Source organism: Geotrypetes seraphini, chromosome 8 (assembly GCF_902459505.1).
Source record: "Geotrypetes seraphini chromosome 8, aGeoSer1.1, whole genome shotgun sequence".
Classification (NCBI taxonomy): domain Eukaryota; kingdom Metazoa; phylum Chordata; class Amphibia; order Gymnophiona; family Dermophiidae; genus Geotrypetes; species Geotrypetes seraphini.
This window is the reverse complement of record NC_047091.1, coordinates 160,527,846-160,551,982: the sequence shown is the minus strand read 5'-3', so window position 1 is coordinate 160,551,982 and position 24,137 is coordinate 160,527,846. Positions and strand designations below refer to the sequence as shown.

Genomic DNA, 24,137 nt, shown 5'->3' with positions numbered 1-24,137 from the left:
GGATTGAGGCTTAGTCTGACCTCGGTTCAACTGGCAGTGCGAAGACCAAGTTCGTCCAGTGATCCTGTGATGCAGAGTTCTCCATTTATCCCAGCTGAATTCCTAAGCTGAAGCAGACAGGCACATGGTACAGTGAAAAATTGGGGGGGTCTCCAAAAGTGAATTTTGAAGTTTTCTGTAGCCAAAGCCCAGTTATCCTACTTGTAAAACCTCTTTCCCTGCATTTTTTTTGTACTTCAGGGAAGTCCCCCATGGGCTGTTTTTGGTGCAATTTTACTTGTGGTAACCTTGGATTTTAAACAATCTTTTTTTTCTTTTTTCTAAAGCTTCCTTCAGCCTCAAAACTCTGATTTTATTTATTTAAAATTGACAGGGATGTAGCCCTTAGGCCTTCTTACCCTTAAATCATGCCAGGTTTGCGCTGGATGGCCGGCTGAGGAAAATCTATGTCCTGCGTGTGACGGAACATACAGGGGTGGGATGGAAGCCTTGGGCTCAACCTCCTCTGAGTCCTCCTGGGCTGGGGATCTTCAGGAGGTGTGTTTCCAAGGGAATAGATCCTTTCCAGAGCCCTGCGCAGGTGCATTGACCAAGCACAGATGTTCTGTGATCGTGGAGCCCAGGAGGACTGGCAGGAGGTCTCTGCTGAGGTGCTTGAGGACCCAATTCAAGTCTTCACCCTGAATTTTGTGAGCCTTAATTGGAATACCTGTTTGAACTGCCAAGGATCCTGAGCATCTGTACAACGAAGTTGGTGGCACAGGGGATCTCCCCTCAGCCCCAACCTGATGAGGACACAGAACTGGACCAAGCGGTTCAGTCTAAAATAAACCAGGAGGATTGAAAGTCCAATTCCATGCCACTATTGTCCCAGGATGCAGTTTGAGTGGAAGAGTTTGGTTCTCTGCATGAGAGCAACGATCAAGAAGCAGTAGTGACCCTGGATCTGAGAGAAGACCCCCACAGTGCTGTTCAAAACCTCTGTGCTCTCAGGCATTATTTCTACCTCGCTACAAAAATGAAGCTGGAAGTTCCTCCAGCCCCCTTGCCGCATTGCTGAATTATGAAAGGCTCAGTTGCTCCAGCCGCATTCTTTCCCTGAATCTGGACATCACAAAGCTGGTCATGGACCACTGGGAGTCACCAGAAGGGTCCCTATGAGTGGCTAAGACTATGGATTTCCAACAGCTATTTGTTCAGCCAAAGGTGAATTTTCTGGTGGCACAGGTCATCAAATGGAACCTCCTTGCCTAATGAGTGATGTTAAAGGATGCTTAGGACCGTAAAGTGGACATGGTCCTCAAGCATCAATTTGAAACTTCAGCCCTAGAGGTTAAAGCAGAAGCAGCGGCTTCCTATGTGGCATGTGCTTGCCACACCTGTCTCTCTTGAGTCCTGGCCTCAGAAGGTGACAAAGATCCCTAAATGCTCCTATCTGAGGTAGATTATATAGCAGACTCTCTTTATGATCTCATCAGGGTTATGCGCAAACTGTCAGCCTATGCTTTCTCCGCCGGATGCTCTGGATCAGACAGTGAGCAGAAGATTCAAGAACATAAGAATAGCTTTACTGGGTCAGACCAATTGTCCATCAAGCCCTCAGTCTCACAGTGGCCCTGTTCTCACAGTGGCCAATCCAGGTCACTAGTACCTGGCCAAAACCCAAGGAGTAGCAACATTCCATGCAAAAGCTTTCTGCCAATCTAAATGTCTTTTTAATACAATAGGTTGTATTGATTTTTTACTATTTTGTATTTCACTGGTTGTCCAGTTTTTTCTCTTTTGTGGAAACCGCCTAGAATTCTTTTGATTAAGACGGTATAGAAAAATAAAGTTATATTATGTAACTACACTATATCAACCGGCTCACCTTTATCCACATGTTTATTCACACCTTCAAAGAAGTCAAGCAAATTGGTGAAGCAAGATCTTCCTCGATTGAACCCATGTTGACTCCGTCTCATTAAATCATCTTTGTCTACATGTTCCACAATTTTATTTTTTTACAATCGTTTCTTCCATTTTGCCCAGCACTGAAGTGAAGCTTATGGGTCTGTAATTTCCCTGATCTCCCCTGGAGCCCTTTTTAAAAATCGGTGTAACATTAGCCACCCTCCAATCTTCAGGTACTACAGATGATTTTAGCTATAGGTTACATGTTTGAGTTCTTTTAGTACCCCGAGATGTATACTATCTGGTCTTGGTGATTTATCACTTTTTAACTTGTCGATTTGGCTTAGTACAACTTCCAGATTCACCGAGATTTCTTTCAGTTCCTCCGCATCATCACCCTTGAAACTATTTCTGGTTTAGGTAGATTTTACATCTTCCTTAAAGACCGAAGCAAAGAATTCAGTCTTTCCGCTGTGGCCTTATCCTCCTTGAGCGCCCCTTTTGCTCCTTGCTCATCCAACGGTCCCACAGATTCCCTCACAGGTTTTCAGCTTTTGATGTACCTAAAAAAAAATTGAGTTTTTGCCTCTTTTTCAAGTTTCTCTTCATATTTTTTCTTAGCTGCCTTTATCAATGCTTTGCATCTAATTTGCCAGTGCTTGTGTTTCTTCTTATTTTCTTCATTCAGATCCTTTTTGTATTCTTTAAAGGATGCTTTTTGGATCCTTTTTCCATTCTTTAAATGATGTTTTTTTTGGTTTTAATAGCCTCTTTCACTTCAACTTTTAACCACGCCGTCTCTCGTTTCCTCTTCTTTCCACCTTTGGTGATACGTGGAATACATGTGGTCTGGCTTCCACAATTGTATTTTTAAATAACATCCACACCTGGTTTACAGTTCTAACCTTTGCAACTGATCCTTTTTAACCATTTTCCTCATTTTATCATAGTTGCCCTTTCGAAATTTAAACACCCCTACAGTAATTTCTTTTGCGACGTTACTCCCGGTATCAGCTCAAATTTGATCACATTATGATCACTGTTTCTCAGCGAACCCAACACAGTTAACTCCTGTATTATGTCTTGCATTTCACTAAGCACCAAATCCAAAATAGCATCCTAATGCCACTCTGAGCAGGCTTCCGTTTCAAAAACAAATGCTATTTGGCAAGGGTTTGGATGACCTGATGTCCAGCATTATGGACCGTTGCCTTAAGGCCTTGCCAGGCATCAGACCTTGGATGACTTGAGGTATGGGACGTGGGAATTTTCAAGGCTCTTTAAGATTCTGCACTTATGCAGGAGGCAGAGGTTCAGTGGGAATAGGAGACGGCAAACCTCTGGCTCTCACATCCGCCCCACCCCTCAAACCTCTAAGAACATAACATAACAAATCATGTATATAGTGCATCTTTGCAGTTCTGTGTGGTTCATAATTCCAAGATACTGCACATTTGCAACAAAATACAATTTAGCCTATTTAGGTACTTTTCCAAATAAGTAAGTTTTAAAAATGTCAGTAGTTTTCCAAAATATGATCAAATTATTTTAAGTTAAATATCAATCAGACAGCTCTATTTTGGATGATCTGCATCCTTTTGATGTTCTTTTTACTAGTAGCTAAATATATCAGGTTACAATAGTCTAGAGTACTTAAAACTAAGGATTGGACAAAAATGTCTAAGTACCGGTACATCAAAAGTGAAATAAGGTCTGATTGTTCGAAGTTTCCATAACAAAAAAAATTTGCATTTTTTAACTAAAAAATTAATTTGAATATCTAAGGTAAGTTCTCAGTCTAGATAGACCCCCTAAAATTTTTATTGTCGAAAGGATGGAATATTTTACTCCAGGACAGGGGCCAAACACCCCCAGATAGGGGGCAGGCTGTCGGTCTTTTGGTCAGTCTGGTCTCAGGCGCAGACCAAGGGATCCTAGATTTGTTCTAGGTTACAAAATTGAGTTTTGTGCCTCCTCCCCCTTCCAGATCTGTTTGTAGATTCTCCGTCCAGCCATCCGGAGAGAGCCCTCAGAGCCTGGGCAATGGTACGAAGGCTACTGCATCTTCATGTTGTAGAACTGGTATCAGATGAAGAATCAGGCTCAGTTAGATACTCCATGTACTTCATTAAACTAATGAAAGGCTTTAAAAACTGGAGACCACTTCTGGGCCTCAAGTTGGTCAATGCTGCACTGATAATGTCACATTTCCGCAAGGAGACTGTTCGGTCGGTCATGGCAGCAATGGTGCTGTAGGAGTTTCTTGCATCTCCTGATTTGACAGAGGCCTATCTCCACATTCTCATTTTTACGGCCCACAGGAGGTACTTGCAGTTTCATGTGCTGGAGCATCATTTCCAGTTCTTGGCACTCCCCTTCGGCCTCGCAAAGGCACCTCACACTTTTACCAAGGTGGTGGTGACAGTGCACCTCTGTAAAGTAGGGATCCAGGTGTACCTATATTTGGACAATTGGCTAATCAGAGCCCTGTCCAAGGAGGAATGCGAACTGACAGTTTCAAGGGTGGTCCAACTCCTCCAGAACTTGGGATTGATCGTCAACTTCAAGAAGAGTCAGCTGGAGGTGATTCAGTGCCTGGTGTACTCTTTGAGCTTTATTTGACATGGCCTTGGGCCAGGTCTTTCTTCTAAAGCCACGCAGACTGAAGCTCCAGCAGCAGATTTCAGACCTGCTACTGAGTCTAACTCCCATAGTGTGACATTATCTGCTGATCCTAGGGTTGATGGCGGCAGCCATAGAGATGGTCCTTTGGGAAAGAACACACATGAAGCCTCCCCAAGACTCTCTCATCTTTCAGTGGTCTCTTCAGTTGGACTTGCTTGAGCAACCACTTTCCTTGGTACCGGAAGTAAAGAACAGTGGTGGCTGCAGCTGATTGCCCTCTCAAGGGGCATACCTCGCAGAATTTCCTTCCGGGAGATTCTGATGACCGATGCTAGCCTTTACGGTTGGGGGGGGGGGATATTTGTAAATGACACTCAGTTCAGGATCGTTGAACAATGGCTCAGCAGAAGTGGTCCATAAATCGACTAGAATTTGGAGCCATTCGACTAGCGCTTCAGGCAGTGGAGAAGTCTCTGGAAGGCAAGGTGGTCAAAGTCTTCTTGAACAATGAGACAGTAGTGGCCTATGTCAACAGGCAAGGAGGCACCAGAATTGCCCCATTGCACCTAGAAGCTCAGGTTCTCTTTCAGTAGGCAGAATCTCATTTGTAGACCTCTTGGCTGCGCACATAGCGGGAGTGGAAAATGTGCAGGCCAACTTTCTCAAGTGGCAGACACTTGACCTGAGGGAATGGTCACTGTCCTCCCAGGAGTTCAACTCCATAGTTGGGCAGTGGGTGCATTCATAGATTGATCTGATGGTCTTGGCTGTAAACACAAAGGTGGATCACTTTTATAGCCAAAGATAAGAGCCTGAAAGCGTGGGGTTGGATGTATTAGTCCAACCGTAGCCATAGAAAGGGCTCTTGTACATGTTATCCCCGTGGCCCATGCTAGGGCAAGTCATCTGGGATTGGTAATTCTATTGGTGCTTGATTGGTCCTGCAAACCTTGTATTGGCCCTGCAAACCTTGCTTCCAGAAGACAAAGACCTCAGACTGCTGGACCAGGTGGATCTTCTCACTCAGGGACCAGTCCCTATCGAGAATCATGAACACTTTAGGCTTAAGGCATGGCTCTTGAACATGTGGCCCTGATGAGCAAAGGTTACTCAGATGTGTTCATTTCAACTCTGCTTAGAGCTAGAGGACATAATTTGAGGTTGAGGGGTGGGAGACTCAAGAGCAATGTAAGGAAACTCTACTTTACGGAGAGGGTAGTGGATGCCTGGAATGCACTCCCGAGAGAGGTGGTAGAGATGAAAACGGTGGCGGAATTTTAAAAAAGTGTGGGATGAACACAGAGGATCTATAATCAGAAAATAATAGTAAATATTGAAGAACTAAGGCCAGTACTGGGCAGACTTGCACGGTCTGTGTCTGTATATGGCCATTTGGTGGAGGATGGGCTGGGGAGGGCATCAGTGGCTAGGAGGGTGTAGATGGACTGGAGTGAGCTTTGATGGAGACTTCAGTAGTTGGAACCTAAGAACAGTACCGGGCAGAGCTCTAGATTCTTGCCCAGAAATAGCTAAGGAGAAGAAGAAGAAAAAAAACCCTAATAAATTTTTAGATTGAATCAGGTTAGGCAGACTAGATGGACCATTCGAGTCTTTATATGTTGTCATCTATTATGTTACTATGTTACTAACAGTAGCAGCCTGTGCCAAGGCCTGGAATTCATTTCAGCACTGGTGCACGATGGATGATGCAGAGCCATTACAAGCTCTGATTTCAGTAGGCCTGAACTTTTTGCAAGATGGACTTCAGAAGGTTCTGTCGATCGGATCGCAGAAGGTGCAGATAGTAGGCTTTTCCTTTTTGCAAGCTAGTTCATTAATGGGGCTCTTCAGTTGCGCCCTCTGGTGCGTCTCCTTTTCCCTTTCCCTTCCTGGGATCTTAACTGTAGCATAAGATCTTAGTAGAGCTCTATATGAGCTCTTACGGGAGGCTTCCCTTCTGGATCTTACAGTAAATACGTTGTTTCTGGTGGCAGTTGTGTCAGCGAGACGAGTTTCCAAGTTACAAACTCTGTTCTTAAGTTTACAGAAGCAGGGATCTCCTTGCCCATGGTTCCATCCTTCTTACCCTCTCAGTTTTTATCTCTATCTCCAGAGGAGGCCAAGGAAAAAAACTACCAGACACAAAAATGTAATTTAAACATTCAAGGCCTTGGAAGTGTTTTGGCACCAGAAGTCTCACCGAATTTCAAGTGACTGGCCGTTTTATTGGAACCATGACATCATCACTTAATTCATTATTAAAATATGTAGTTAGTACATCTTATTTATTTTTAAAATTTCTATACCGTTTTTTCCAAGACGGTTTACAAAAAGTTACATACATAAAATATTAAAACAAATCAAAACAAAGTAGGAACAAAAGCAGACAGTTTCAATCCTTAGATAAGATCAAATATTCATAGAAATGCATCAACAAATAGTTGTGTTTTTAACATTTTCCTGAATGAGTTCCTGTCTCTTCCAGTTGGATTACAATTGTTTCATTAAGATCCAATGATAACTTGCATACTCCAGCAATGTTCTATTGGTTCTATTCAAGTCACATGGTTTCTGGTTAATCATACTTCATTAATAATTTTCCCTAGCAAGAACAATGGCTCAAGCATCACATGCTATTGGTTTCACCTCTGTCAGCAAAAGAGAGGGTAATGACATGTTCACTTAGGACATAATGACCTAGGACTCATCTATTTCCCAATCTTACAGGAAATAGCAGCTATGATATATATCTATTTTAAAACTTTAACATTTGCTATTTTACTGTAACTCTGAAGTATTTCTATCCTTCAGCTTCATCTATATATTAGTGTCTTTTCAGGTTCCCAGGCAAGGTATGTCTCATACATATTGGTTATGTCCCCGCCCCCCCCTTATATCCTGTTTAATACAATTAGCACAATCTCTCTCAGTCCACTTTTCTCCCAACTGGATCTTAAGTAAAAGGATGAAGTATTGCATTTACTGGCTTTCAGGCCTCCTAAGGTACCCTAGTTATGTACACAGGAGGCAGGCCAGAAGGATGCTATCAGGTAAAAAGAAGGTAAATAGGGTAAATAGAAATTCCTGCTTTACCATGTATATTCAGAGTTCTGGGACATTGATCCCCTGAATTATATGCATAGAGATAGCCAGCAGCATAGAGAAATTTTCTGCCAGCTCCCACAAAACTATTAACCAGAGAGAGACAGATAGCTTCTCCCTACTCCAAACTGCTTCCTTCCTCATCTCACTCCAGCTGCTTTTATATAACTCCCTGTTTCTCCTAGTTGCTGCAAAGGGCACATAAAGAGATTTTATTTATTGAGGACCAGAGCAGGAGCCAACTCTTTACGTTTGAGCTCCATAGCTAGCTTGCATCAGTCTTCTACTCATTCCTCTAAATGAAATCAGACCACAACAGTAGTTGAAAGAGAAAGGATAAAGCATTGCATTTGCTTGATGTGAAGCGAGTGCTCCTCCAGGATCTCAAAGTTACCAATGATTTTCACATTTTGGATCACCTTTTTATTCTGACCAGTTATGCCAAGAAAGGTGTCTAAAGCCTCGATTTCCAGATGGATTAAAATGGCCATTTCCTCTGCATATATGGGCTTCAGTGAGCAGCTGTCAGCCGCATTGAAAACGCACTCCCTGGAACTATTCAGGTCCAGAGTAAAAGCCCACTTCTTCAAGAATGTATTTAACTCATAACCCCCTCATCCTAAGCATTCCTGTTATCTGTTAATTTAGATTGTAAGCTCTACTGAGGAGGGCCCATCTCTTAAATATGTTGTACAGTGCTGCGCATGCCTATGAGCGCTATCGAAATTACTAAACAGTAGTAGTAGTAGAGGTGTCTCTCATATCTTATGGGTGGAGACATGGGCTATTTCACCCAAGGAAATCTGTAGAGCAGCTACTTGGTCTACCCCTCATAACTTTTCCAGGTTCTATAGGGTGGATGTAGCTGCCTGGAAAGATGCCGCTTTCGGGTCCCCCTTTTTGAAGGCAGGCTCAGCGAGCCTGCCCTAGACTCCGGGGACTTCTTTGATTGATCCCTAGCATGCAAAACCACTAGACACATTGCAGTAGAAAGAAAGATTAGTTTCTTACCTTGATAATCTTCTTTATCCTTAGACAAGCAGGCAGCATATTCTTACACGTGGGTGACGTCATCCATGGAACCCATTATGGACAGTGGTAAAAGTGTATTGCCACGTTCACTGCCAGCACTGTGCATGCATGAATGCCTTCCTGCCTGACAGCTCGTGAGGTCGTCAGTTTTTCATTTTTCACAGAGTGAAGAACATGTATCTCAACTTTGTTTCCTAGAGTTTACTTTCCTGCTTCTTTTTTCAATTATTTTCATACTTGTTTGTTGTTTATTATACTATATTACCTTATATTAAAAGATACATTTAAATTAATTAAATTAATGTTTCGATGTCAAGGGGCCCTCAGAGAACTTTCAAGCCTTTGCCCCTGCTGTCAGCTTCGATGGTTTTTCAGCCTTCTTTCTACTTCACCACGGTCTCGTCCTTTCCAGCTGGCCCTGACTCCAGGGCTTTATACTGTACACAAATAAAGAACTAAAAGAACTAGAAGGAGAAAAGCAATAATGACAAACTACCAGAATGTTTTCTTTCTCTCTTTTAGAAATATTAGGCCTGGAGTTAGAGTTCTAGTAACTTGGACTTTTCTGTAGTGCCGATCCCTGTCTGTACTGGTGGATATTGACTTCGAATAACGTTGGCATATTTAGTATTGAGTCACTTTGTTGTATTCCTTTCATCGACGCCATCACAGTGGACATTGACTTCAATTGGCATCATTGACGTATCTAGCATCGAGTCTATTTGATGCATGTCTCTCGTCAATGTCATCATTCTTCGATGCAGGCTGTCACTTCTGAAGCGCATCACCTATTGAGGCAACAACGCTTCAACACCTGCTGCACCAGCTAGCGGCATATGGTTCCGGTACCTCCTCTTCATACATTGACAGTGCATCTCTTCATTTTTTTCTTCAGCGTCAAACTAGCTACATTGAATTAGCCTCGAAAGCATTGTAGGTACTGGCAGATGAGCTTATAACCAGGGGATAATCATTTAGAGTACAGCCTCCTCTGCCTTCTTCTAACAGAAAGAAAATTATTGAAGTAAGAACCTAATCTTCTATTAGAAAGGCTATCAAGGCCTAGGTCCTTAGCAGAAGGGAGATCTTTAAGAACTTGCTGCAATTCCTTAATAGTAACCACAGCCTCTAACACAGAAAGCTACGCAGAAGATAGCAAAGGAAGATTTACTGCAGTAAGATATTTGTCCGTGGATTCCCTAGTATATAAAGCTAGATAAAAGTGCTGTAACTACTCTCGTGTTTGTGAAGACTTGTTCAATAATATACCAGAAGAGCTTTTGACTCTTGAGTATGACACTCTACCATGGCCTGACTATGTTATAATGAGTTTACTTAAGATGAGCATTTACAGATTGTATCTGTTCATCATTAATAGCAGCAAGTTGCAACTTTATAGCTTGTTTCTCCATGTTTTATGCTTGGGTCCCTGAAGACCGAGAGACCCAGGCGATACAAACATTGAGCCAAGAAAGCTCTACTACTACTACTATTTATTATTTCTATAGCACTACCAGATGCACACAATGCTATACATTAAACATGCGAGAGACGGTCCCTGCTCAAAAGAGCTTACTATCTAATTATGATAGAAGCACAGAATAAAAGGGTGAATCTATACATGTTGCTTAGGAAGGATGAGAGCATTATCTACTGATGGTTTGAAGGATTCCTAAAATCCAGAACCTACAGAGTAAAGTCGGACAAAGAAAAATCAGAACCTTGGTCCACCCCCTGCAGCGTACCCCAGGGATCCCCACTATCCCCTACACTCTTCAATCTCTATATAGCCTCCCTCGGTACCTGCCTGAACAAACTAGGCCTAACTTCCTATAGCTATGCAGACAACATCATTCTCATACCTTTTGATCAACCAAAACCCTCCATGATAGACACACTACACCGAACACTAGAAACAGTAGCAACATGGATGAAAGATCACAAACTGAAACTAAACCCAGACAAAACAAACTTCATCCTCCTCGAAAATAATAAAGTCCCAACCATAACTAATATAAAAAATTAACTCAATGAATTACCCTATTCAGCCCATCCTAAAACTATTAGGAATGACGATAGACAGATGCTGCATCATGCAACCACAAATCAATAAAACCATACAGAAATCATTTGCAATTTTGAGAAACTTAAGACAAGTTCGAAAATTCTTCAACAGAACACAATTCCAGCTCTTAGTACAAACCCTAATCCTAAGCCTTCTAGACTATTGCAACATTCTCTATCTCTCCTGCCCCGCAACAATGATAAAACAACTACAAACAATCCAAAACACAGCACTGAGACTTATCTATTCATTGAGGAAACACGACCACATTACAGAGGCATACCTCAACTCACACTGGCTTCCAATTACCGTATTTTCACGCATATAACGCGCGCGTTATACGCGTTTTTACCTACCGCGCATACCCCTCGCGCGTTATATGCGTGAGCGCGGTATACAAAAGTTTTAAAACATAGTTCCCACCCCGCCCGACGCCCGATTCACCCCCCCCCAGCAGGACCGCTCGCACCCCCACCCCGAACGACCGCTCGCACGCGCTCCCACCCGCATCCACGATCGGAGCAAGAGGGAGCCCAAGCCCTCTTGCCCGGCCGACTCCCCGACGTCCGATACATCCCCCCCCCGGCAGGACCACTCGCACCCCCACCCCGAACGACCGCTCGCACGCGCTCCCACCCGCACCCGCATCCACGATCGGAGCAAGAGGGAGCCCAAGCCCTCTTGCCCGGCCGACTCCCCGACGTCCGATACATCCCCCCCCCCCCCGGCAGGACCACTCGCACCCCCACCCCGAAGGACCGCCGACTTCCCGACAATATCGGGCCAGAAGGGAGCCCAAACCCTCCTGGCCACGGCGACCCCCTAACCCCACCCCGCACTACATTACGGGCAGGAGGGATCCCAGGCCCTCCTGCCCTCGACACAAACCCCCCTCCCCCCCAACGACCGCCCCCCCCCCAAGAACCTCCGACCGCCCCCCAGCCGACCCGCGATCCCCCTGGCGACCCCCACGACCCCCCCACCCCCCTTCCCCGTACCTTTGGTAGTTGGCCGGACAGACAGGAGCCAAACCCGCCTGTCCGGCAGGCAGCCAACGAAGGAATGAGGCCGGATTGGCCCATCCGTCCTAAAGCTCCGCCTACTGGTGGGGCCTAAGGCGCGTGGGCCAATCAGAATAGGCCCTGGAGCCTTAGGTCCCACCTGGGGGCGCGGCCTGAGGCACATGGGCCCAACCCGACCATGTGCCTCAGGCCACGCCCCCAGGTGGGACCTAAGGCTCCAGGGCCTATTCTGATTGGCCCACGCGCCTTAGGCCCCACCAGTAGGCGGAGCTTTAGGATGGATGGGCCAATCCGGCCTCATTCCTTCGTTGGCTGCCTGCCGGACAGGCGGGTTTGGCTCCCGTCTGTCCGGCCAACTACCAAAGGTACGGGGAAGGGGGGTGGGGGGGTCGTGGGGGTCGCCAGGGGGGTCGCGGGTCGGCTGGGGGAGCGGTCGGAGGTTCTTGGGGGGGGGCGGTCGTTGGGGGGGAGGGGGGTTTGCGTCGAGGGCAGGAGGGCCTGGGATCCCTCCTGCCCGTAATGTAGTGCGGGGTGGGGTTAGGGGGTCGCCGTGGCCAGGAGGGTTTGGGCTCCCTTCTGGCCCAACTACCAAAGGTACGGGGAAGGGGGGTGGGGGGGTCGTGGGGGTCGCCAGGGGGGTCGCGGGTCGGCGGGGGGGGCGGTCGGAGGTTCTTGGGGGGGGGCGGTCGTGGGGGGGGGGGGGGGTTGGCGGCGAGGGCAGGAGGGCCTGGGATCCCTCCTGCCCGTAATGTAGTGCGGGGTGGGGTTAGGGGGTCGCCGTGGCCAGGAGGATTTGGGCTCCCTCCTGGCCCGATATTGTTGGCGAGTCGGCGGTCCTTCGGGGGGAGGGATGTATCGGACGTCGGGGGGGGGAGGCATCAGGCTTTCAGGATGGGGACAGACCTTCAAGGGGGGACAGTGCACGGAAGTCAGGGGGGGTGAACGGAGAGTCGGAAAGTCAGGGCGGGCGAAAGGAGCGTCGGGCAGCATGCGCGGTATACCCGTGAGCGCGGTATACCAAAGTTTTTGTACATATCGTGATTTCTGCGCGCTATACCCGTGTGCGCGTTTTATACGGGTGCGCGTTATTTGCGTGAAAATACGGTACAGCAAGAATACTGTTCAAATTCTACTGTCTACTATTTAAAACTATAAACGGCAACAGCCCAACCTACCTGAACAATCACCTTATCCAAACTACCTCAACTAGACTGGAAAACCCACACTCCATTCAAGCACCCTCCAATCAAAGAAGTTAAATGGAAAAAAACTGTATGATGACCTCCTAGCCACACAAGCAGCAACCAAATCTCCAATCTACTGATAACGACCTTAGACTACAAAATGTTCAGAAAAGAAATAGACTCTACTTTTCAAGAAATCCCTGAAAACAAACTAATACCACAAGAACCTTCCTAATTCCCCGAAGCAACATGATCTACTCTTTATCTCCCCTGGAAATTGCCACATATCTTCTTTTGTAATCCGCCTTGAACCGCAAGGTAATGGCGGAATAGAAATCACTAATGTAATGTAATATAGAATAGAGGAAAGGGAGAGGCAGGTTTATCAAGAAAGATAAGGAGTTAGGTGTTGGCCATGTTTAAGTTTAGATGGTGGCGAGACATCCATGTAGCTCTACACTCTTTTTCCATGCAGAATTCACAGCTTTGCTCATGATTCCAAATGTAAGGGAGCAATATCTAACTTCCACTGGAGAAAAAACAACCTGATGAGAATAAAAACTAGGGAATTTAGGTGAGGTGCTGCAGGAGCTAGAGAGCTAATCAGCCATCCAACACGATGATGTTACTACTTCTCCCTGTTTCTTTAGTTTATTTGATGATAAACAGTTTGCCTTGTTTCAAGTTTATTTGGATTTTCTATCCTGCCCATTGGACAGGCTGCCTAGGTGGCTTACAATCTAAAATAGGGAGGGGAAAAGAGGGGCCATGAAGAATTATACATAGACAAGATAGTGGAGGACATTAGATTAAGGATCATTCAAAATGTGGCAGTACGTTTGATATATGGGTTGAAAAAATTGGATCACGTTACCCCATATTACAAGAAACTACATTGGTTGCCAGTGAAGGCCAGAATTATATTCAAACTAGCATGTTTATGTTACAAAACGCTGGCTAAAAAGGTATATTGTAAAAAGGTTTCTGGATAAAACTTTATCTTACCAGGCCAATACGTGGAACAATATCTTAAGTGAACTCACTATCTTACAAAATGTATAGGAAATCTGTGAAATCTTATCTGTACGATAAATTTATTTAAGAAATATCAGCCACCATGCAATTAATGTAATCCAGTATGTAATTCATCTGTATCTGGCAGATCCTCTTTGCTGTAATCCACTCTGAACTGTCAAGGTATAGCGGGTTATAAATAAATTTGAATGAGGACAGAACTACAGTTTGAGATAGGATAGTGGGTGGAGTAAATACAAAAGGGAAACCTTTGAGTCTGCAATAACTCACTTCTGTAATCTTGCATAAAATGAAGAGCAGTTAAGAGGACACTACAAATAAGCATCCTTGAAAAGGAAGGTTTTAAGCTATTTAGGCCTCCTTGACTGCACAGGCACTATAAAGTATATAGAGTATTTGCCTGAGCCCAAGAGTTCGGGCGTCACCGGCTCTACAGCTTGAATATCCATCAAGTGTTGAATAGTGGCTTGAACCTTGAGTGCCTTATCTGGTCAAACTGCGGGAGAGTCCACAAACCACTCCATTAGAGGCCAGGCAAATTCCAGCTTGTAGCCTGACCGAATAATGTCCACGACCCACTGGTAAGATGAAATGCCAGGGAGGAATACCAAGAGTCTGTCTCCTATCTGTAGGGGGCATCCCCTGGCCTGGAGTCATTATATCTTTTAGGCTGAGGGCACAAAACGGAAGGCAGGGATTTTTTTTCAGGAGAGGAGGAATACAGGGGGACATGCAGAAACCCTCAAAGCTTTGAATTTCAAACCTTCTGATTCACCTCACAGGCTGTGATAGCCTTTACTCACTGTGAGCTGTGTTGAGAATGTGCTGCAGCCTGCTTCAGCTTTCTAACAGTAGCTGGAATCAGGGAATCACTGCCTCATGCTGGGAATGCCTCTTCAACACTGATCTTTGGGCTGCCAGTTAGTCCCTATGCCTGCCAGTTAGACCCTATTCCCTGTGGACTGACGGATGCACTGAGGGACGGACAGAGGTGAGAAGATACAGCTGGCACCCTACGAGACATCGCCGAGTCTCCTACGGATGCCCAACAGCCTGTGCCTGAATCTTTGTTTGGCAGAAGGAGAAAGCTGGGCATGGTCCCGAGCTCTAGTGAAGCAAATGCAGGCTGGCTGACAGGAACCACCAGGGATAGGCCTGTCAGCTGCACCAGGGATTGGCCTGTGTGATTTCAATGCAGACAGAGCTGAATAATCACTCCGAGCACAAACCCCCCCCCCCCCAAAAGGGGATGAAAAAACACCAAATAAAATAATAAAATGGAGAGCACAACAAACACACTCCTGCTTTACGTAGAGTTAAGGGGCCCAGTGAAGTACAATAGAGAAAAAAATCCAGAGTGGATTCCTTTTGCAGATGGCACATGGCCTTGGGGGATACAACCCACTTGTCTAGAATGTCTCACCTATTGCACTGAAAGAAGCACTATGAGTATGGGAGACAAAATTGTGCCAAATTGAAACTGAATTATCCCTGAAATTCAGCCAAAACATAAAGGGGAACTGAGAAAGGGGGCTGTACTCTTATATCACCCCCAGTCCAAATAACAATGGGTAACTTGGTATGATGAATAGAATAGTGGTAGAGTGTGGCACAGTGGTTAAATCTATAGCCTCAGCACAAGGGGGTTGTGGATTCAAACCCATGCTGCTCCTTTTGACCCTGGACAAGTCACTTAATCCCCTATTGCCCCAGATACATTAGATAGGTTATGAGCCTGCTGGGACAGACAGGGAAAAATGCTTGAGTACCTGAATAAATTCATGTAAACCGTTCTGAGCTCTTGGGAGAACAGTATAGAAAAATGAATAAATAAATAAAAATATCCACATCCCATTTGCATATATGTCAAAAATTCCTTTTCCCAGCCTTGATGACACACGATACTAAACAAACATACCAATAAGTAAACACACATACAACAAAAGACACCCACGCTCTCTATACAATGAGGAAGAGAACTGGAACCTCTACTACCATACTCAATGTACCCCCTTAAAAGAAATTAAGAATAAAACTATGTGCTCTGTGACAGGGCCTGGATATTTTGCCACATTTAACATGAAACCTGAAAAGTTCCCATATTCCTCAAAGCTTTCCATTAAAGCAGATAAGGAAGATTGAGGTTCTGATAGATTAATTAATAAGTCATTTGCTCTTCAGCTTGGAAGAGAGACAGCTGAGGGGCAGATATGATTGAGGTCTACAAAATCTTGAGTGGCTTAGAACAGGTACAAGTAAATCATTTTTTTAATCTATCAAAAATTTACAGAGACTAGGGGATACTCAATGAAATTACATGGAAATACTTTTAACACCAATAGGAGGATTTTTTTTTTTAATTCAGAGTAGTTAAGTTCTAAAACTTGTTGCCATAGGATGTGGTAACGGCAGTTAACATAGCAGATTTTAAAAAGTTTGGACAAATTTATGGAGGAAAAGTCCATAGTCTGCTATTGTGCCAGACATGATGGAAACCACTGCTTGCCCTGGGATCAGTAGCATGGAATGTTGCTACTATTTGGGTTTCTGGCAGGTACTTGCAACCAATGTTCCCTCTAAGGATTGATGAGGTGTGTGCAAAAAAAATATGCATGAGCGACAAGTTACATACTCCACAAATTTATGAGCAGGCGCGGAGGACGAGTGCCCGTGAGATTGTGGGAGGGTTAAATACTCAAAACTTGGAAGAATAACAATTTACTTAAAGTTTTTGCTTCGCCAGCTTTCTGGTATCTTTACATACAGTGGCGTACCTAGCATATGTAACACCCGGGGCCCATCATTTTTTGGCACCCCCCCAATCTGTACGAAAAACATGATTTTTAGTAACAAGCCACACGTCACACATGAGTATATAGGAAAAGGCAAGGGAAGAGCCAGAGATGAACGTATCCTGAGGACGAACGAGTGGCTACAGGGATGGTGCCAGGATATGAACTTCGGATTCCTAAACCATGGGGAAGCGCTACAAGGACTTCAGGGACCAGACAGACTCCATCTGACCAGTAGGGGTAAGAACGCCTTCGGACACCGACTAGCCCGCCTGCTTCACAGGACTTTAAACTAGGTAAGTCGGGGGAGGGTACCCATTCACATATTAGTGCAAAAAGGTATTATCCTGATGAGGTGAGTCGAAACTCCGCTTCCATGTCCAAGGTAAGTACCCACATTGCAAACAGTTCTTTAGGAGTCACACCGACTTGGGTAGGATACGCCTCACAGGGACTTAGCAAACACAAGATATGGAGGGCCATGTATGTCAATGCACATAGTTTAGGTAACAAAATTCTAGAATTAGAGGCTGAAATAAGGAATGCCGACCTAGATGTGGTGGCAATATCTGAAACTTGGTTCACAGACTCACATGGGTGGGATATGGCTATACCGGGCTACAATCTACTTCGTCAGGACAGAGAGGGCAGGTTAAGAGGGGGGGTAGCTCTATACATTAAAGAGGACATCAAAACCACCACGATCACAGATGTCAAGTACACCGGGGAGTCCCTCTGGGTAAACCTGGCAAGAGGCAGAGAAAAATGCCTATATCTAGGTGTGGTATACAGACCCCCAAGACAACTGGAAGACATGGACGCAGAATTAATTGAAGACATAGAGAATATCACTCTACGAGGAGAAGCTGTACTGCTAGGGGACTTCAATATGCCTGATGCAGACTGGAACTCATTTTCAGCGACAACCAGCGGTAGCAGGAGGCTCTTAACCTCCATAAAGGGAGCACGTCTCAAACAAATGGTAACGGAGCCCACTAGGGCCCAGGCGATCCTCGACCTGGTACTCACCAACGGGGAAAGCGTCTCAGAGGTCTCAGTAGGAGATACGCTAGCCTCCAGCGACTACAACATAGTATGGTTCAACCTTAGGAAAGGCTTCCCTAGATCAAACACGAAAACAAAGGTACTCAATTTCTGGGGCACAGACTTCGCACGCATAGGAGATTTCGTCCATCGGACGCTGCAGGACCAAGCGGAGACCGATGATGTAGAAGCTAAGTGGTTAACACTGAAATCAACCATACATGAAGCAACTAGCCGCTTCATAAAATCAGTAAATAAACGACAAAGAAACAATAAACCCCAATGGTTCACCGCGGAGATCTCTCACCTCATTAAGGAGAAGAAAAAAGCGTTTCTCTCCTACAAGCGCACGGAGAAACGAGAGGCAAAGGTAGAATATAGGACCAGGTCTACAGCGGTTAAAATGGCAGTTAGGGAGGCAAAACTTCGAGTGGAAGAAATTCTTGCAAAAAACATTAAAAAAGGGGACAAATCCTTCTTCAGGTATATTAATGACAGAAAAAGGAACACAGGCGGGATAGTACGCCTTAGAAGACCGGACGGAAGTTACGTGGAAGCAGATTCCGATAAAGCCGAACTACTGAATGAATACTTCTGCTCAGTCTTCACCTGTGAGGCACCGGGACACAGTCCGCAGTTGAAGGCAACACAAAGCACAGAAGACCCATTTCAGAATTTTGAGTTCACACCAGGTGAAGTTTACAGTGAACTGGCAAGACTCAAAGTGAACAAAGCCATGGGACCAGACAATTTGCACCCAAGAGTGCTCAGAGAATTGAGCGATGTCCTGGCGAAACCGTAGGCTGAGCTATTCAATCTCTCCCTAAGTAAGGGGAAAGTTCCCCTGGGCTGGAAATTAGCTAATGTCATTCCTCTGCATAAAAAGGGTTGCAGGGCAGAGGCTGCGAATTATAGACCGGTGAGTCTCACATCAATAGTGTGCAAACTCATGGAAACATTAATTAAAAGCAAATTGGACACGATCTTGAATGAAGGGAATCTTCGGGATCCCAGTCAGCATGGATTCACCAAGGGTAGGTCCTGCCAATCCAATCTCATCAGCTTCTTTGACTGGGTAACAAGAAAGTTGGACTTGGGAGAGTCTTTGGACGTCGTGTACCTGGACTTCAGGAAAGCTTTTGACAGTGTCCCACACCGCAGGCTGGCTAAACAAGATGGAATCGATGGGGTTAGGAGAGACACTAACTGCATGGGTCAATGATTGGCTGAGTGGCAGACTTCAGAGGGTGGTGGTTAATGGTACCCTCTCTAAAACATCGGAGGTGACCAGTGGAGTGCCGCAGGGCTCGGTCCTGGGTCCACTCCTTTTCAACATATTCATAGGGGATCTGACTCAAGGGCTTCAAGGTAAAATAACACTATTCGCCGATGACGCCAAACTATGTAATATAGTAAGTGAATGTAGTTTACAGAATTATATGGTGCAGGACCTGCTTACATTGGAAAGTTGGTCCTCAACCTGGCAGCTAGGCTTCAATGCTAAGAAATGTAAGGTCATGCACCTCGGAAGCGGAAATCCATGCAGGACGTACTTCTTGAAAGGAGAAACTTCAACTAGGACTTCAGCAGAACGAGATTTAGAAGTAATCATCAGTACAGACATGAAAACTGCCAATCAAGTGGAGAAGGCTTCATCTAAGGCAAGGCAGATATTGGGTTGTATCAATAGAAGTTTCGTCAGCCGAAAGCCTGAAGTCGTAAAGCCGTTGTACAGGGCCATGGTGAGACCTCATCTGGAGTACTGTGTGCAATTCTGGAGGCCACATTACAGTAAAGATGTGCGCAGAATTGAATCGGTTCAGCGGACGGCCACCAGGATGATCTCGGGGCTCAAGGGTCTCTCGTACGAAGAGAGACTGAACAAATTGCAGCTCTACACTCTCGAGGAACGTAGGGAGAGGGGAGACATGATCGAAACATTTCTGCTTCCCACCGTCGGGCCGACCAGCATTCCCCCGACGTCAATTCTACCACAGAGAGGAAATTCCGCCCAGCCAGGCAGCGTTTGGCTGGCCCGAACTTCCTCTCCGACGGCAGCCTTAGGGGGGGTGCACAGCCGGCCAGATCCGGACCTGGCCGGCTGTGCACCCCCCCTAAGGCTGCTCGCGGGGCGGACCGCCCCCCCCCCCTCTTCTTGGTACGCCAACGAAGACGTGGCAGCAGCTCCTTTCACGAATCCCCACCTGCGTCGGAAGTCCGATGCAGTCGGGGATCTTGAGAGGAGTCGCCACTGCATCTTTCCACTTAAAATACACTAAGGCGAGCAGGGCAGACCGCCGCTGCCACTTCCTCTCACCTCCGCCCAAGACACGAGCTGAGCGACACAAGAAAACGTATGAGCGACGCCACCGAAAATAGTGAGCGATCGCTCATGCGCTGAACTTAGAAGGAACATTGCTTGCAACCTAGATTGGCCACTGTGGAAACAGGATACTGGGCTGGATGAACCATTGGTCTGACCCAGTATGGCTGTTATGAATTCTTGTTCTAGTTTAATTTATTTGGTATACCGCAAATATAAAACCAAGGTTAAAATCTCAGCGGTTTACAATAAAAGTATATATATAAAAAAGGGAAGGGAACAAACATAACTTAACAAAATTACAACTGAACAACAAATTTAGAAACATAAGGAAAAAAGAAGATTGGGTTGGTTACAAAAAAATACAGAACAAAGTAAAAGGAACAAAAACCCCATGTAAAATCCAACAAAAAGAGAACAAGGGAGTGGGATAGAGCATGTCAACCTTGAGACAAACAAACTTTTATTTTTATTTCTATAAATTCAAAATAAATACAAGAGCACATAAATAAGAGCAAATGTATAAAAAGTCCTATGGACGTAATGGCCTTATATTGAAAGGATCCAGCCAATGACCCGGCACGGTCTGTGTTTTGGCCCCCAGGTGGAGGCCTGCCTCAGGGGTGTGTCTGTTTTCCACTAGGTGTCTGGATATTCCCAGCACTGGTGTGACACTTAGTGGACCAACAGACACACCCCTGAGTCAGGCGTCTACCTGGCGGCCAAAACACGGACTGTGTCGGGTCATTGGCTAGATCCTTTCAATATAAGGACATTACGTCCATAGGACTTTTTATACATTTGCTCTTATTTACGTGCTCTTGTATTTATTTTGAATTTATAGAAATAAAAATAAGTTTGTTTGTCCCAAGGTTGACGTGTTCTATCCCACTCCCCACTTGTTTACTTTTTGTTAGTTACAATAAAAACAGAGGAATGGGGAAAGGCCAGTATGAGCATCTTTAATGTCTGAATTGCCCAGTATTTCCCTAATGAGGGGTCTAAAGTCGGTATAAAAATAAGTGGTGACAGGGGGAACCCCTAATTGGTGCTTCTCTGAATAAAAAAAGATTGCAATATTATCCAAATTATGAATAGCTGTGCTTGAGAGGCTATATATAATACTTAGATGACTTCCAAAAAGAAGCTGCCATAACCATATTTCTTAAGCAATGACTCCCAAGACACCCGGTCAAATGCTTTTTCGGCCTCAAAGCTAACCAAGAGTGAAGGCAAATCATACCTTGCAATCTGTTCCAAAGAAGTCAAGATCAAACTCATGTTCCTAATTTTCATTCTTCCTCTCACAAAGCTGACTTGAGATTCAGCCACAAGTGATGGTAAAATTTGGGTTAAATGGTTAGCCATTATTTTTGCAAACAATTTTGCTTCTGCATTTAACAGAGAAATAGGCTGATATGATGCTGGATGCACTAGATCTTTCTCAGGCTTCAATAAGACCAGTATGTCTCGGACTTTTTTAGCTCCTGCACACTATACAAAGCAAATATTTTTCACGGCACATTATAATTGAAATTATAAAATTACAAACCAACAAAAAATTAAATTTGAGAATTATTTATTTAATGTTCTTTAAACTATGCATTGGTAATTGTAACAACAATTTATGCAATGAATGTCCTTATTTTTAGTACAAATTAACTCAAAACATGGCTCAATAGTCAGTAAGCAAACACGTATTTCATTATCCACCAGTTCTCTCTTTAAAAAATTTTTGTCAGAGCTGAAAATCCAAGTTTGTAAAAATAAGAAGATCAAAACTGCAACAAAACATTGATTGCTTTGTTCTTCAAGGTAGGATAACTACTGCATAAAAAATAAAATTACTTGCCATTAATTTTCAAGGATCAATTACATCAAAGAATGATGCTTGTCTGAGCAGATGTATCCTTATGCACACAGACGCTCATAACATTGACAGACTCTTGCATACACAGCATACATATAATCTATTCTAGTGTAAACTTAAGAAGGGTATTTTCAAAAATAAAGTAAAATTCTGTAATCTCTCCTGGCACACCTGGAATCTCTTCAGGGCACACCATTATGCCTTGGCACACAGTTTGAGAGATACTGACTATTATTTGGGCCAATTGAAATGAAGCTGGCAATTCCCCCTTTTACTACAATGGAGTTAAAAACAATTGTCAGAGTAAGAGTGATAGAGAGCTGGAGTAGTTTGTAGAATTCTGCCCTAAACCCATCTGGTTTTGGAGCCTTGAGAAGGGTACTTTGTTGGATGGCTAGATTGACTTCCTCTACCAAAATTGACACATTAAATTTGTTCCTAACCGAATCTGAAATATAAGGCAAAGGCATACTATGCAAATAACGTTTCACTACTTAATGTATTTTCATCACTTCCTTATCAGATTGTACTTTAGTGCCCCTCAACATCATCCAACTGTAAGAATTTAGAGGGACTTTACGAGATCTTAATTAAATTTGCTAACAATTTATGGTACCATGCTGAAATTTATAGTACTGGTAATTGAGAGATTTCAAAGCATTCTTGCAGTAGCTTATTAAGTGCGGCTTGAGAAGCTAAAAGAGCAGTTTTTCACTGGGCCATTGAGTAAGCTCTATAGAGCCTATGGTCAGATCTAATTTGGACCTCAGGTCTCAAAATCTCTAGCCTTTTTTTAAAGCTGTCATAAGTTATGCTTCCTCCTTGTAATATAGCCTTTGGTTATAGGTCAGTAACTACTTAGACAATTCCCACCAGAAAGTTCCCTTCCACTTATGATGGACAATTCCCCTCCATGACCAAATATACTGTATACCCAATAATAAAAAATAACAAATATACAACCAATCTACAAAACAAAACCTTACCCTAATACTTGTGGGCTGCACATACTCAGAGTCTTCCCCTAACTCTAACAGTCGGAGGCTGCAGATATTCAGAGTCATGTCCAGAGGAGTACAAAACAGAACATAATATTTTTTTTTCAAGTAATACTGGGGGAGAATTGTCCAGGAGAGGAGGTGGGGGAGTGGAATGTTCAAAGGGGAATTCATCTAGATGATGATTGTCCAGGAGGAAATTGGTGGGTGGGAACTGTGCAGGTAGTTATTGGCTTGATACCATAGCCTTTGCCGCTTCCCAAAATAGAATAGGATCATCTTGCTGTTGAGAAATGAGAGTTTTATAATCATCCTTTTTTTTTTTTAAATTAAATCTTTATTAATTTTCACTTTGAGAACAAAGTACATTAAATTATACATACAATTAATATCATAAACAGCACTTACATTTGATCAAAGAATACTACAAAATATATTTCCCCACTCCCTCCCTCCCTAGATGTGCAAATCAAATAGAAAATAAAGGCATTATACAACTAATCAGAGTTAACAAAATTCATCAATGGACCCCCATGTTATTTTAAATAGTTTATTATGACCCAATATTTCTGAATTCAATTTTTCATATCTATAACATAGACATAAAGGAAAAATTAAGCCTGTCCTAGTTTTTCCAATTCTTGGTAATCATTTGCATGGTAGTCCCAGTCATAATGATAAGAAGTCTGCTTTTATATCTGTCTAATGGAGGTTTAGCTTTCAACAATGTCCCACAGATGACCACATCATAGGTCAATGGAATCAATGTATCCAGTATCATATTAATTTGTCCCCATATTGATTTCCAAAAATTGATTATCAAGGGACAATAGAACAACAAATGATCTGGTGTCCCTACTTCAAGATGACAATGCCAGCATCTATTAGACTTTGAACTGTCTAACTTTTGCAAACGAACTAGGGTCCAAAAAATTTTATGTAACAAAAAGAACCATGTTTGTCTCATAGATGCTGATGTTGTGCATCTCATCCTCCAAGTCCAAATCCGTGGCCATTGAGTAGCAGAATTCTGCTGCTTTATCTCAATGCTCCAAATATCTTTTAATAAAGTTAGAATTGTTTCTAAGGTATTTGGCTGTTTGTCTTTCAAATCCAACATCTAGTTTAACTGAGTGTTCATAATGTTTGGAA

General features: G+C 44.0%; 1 protein-coding gene across 17 annotated transcripts in view; it reads left to right on the top strand.

The window, feature by feature from the left end:
- The window catches only part of ATXN2 (ataxin 2), a 735,162-nt gene that overhangs the window by 429,276 nt on the left and 281,749 nt on the right, over nt 1-24,137 (top strand). The window lies entirely within an intron of this gene.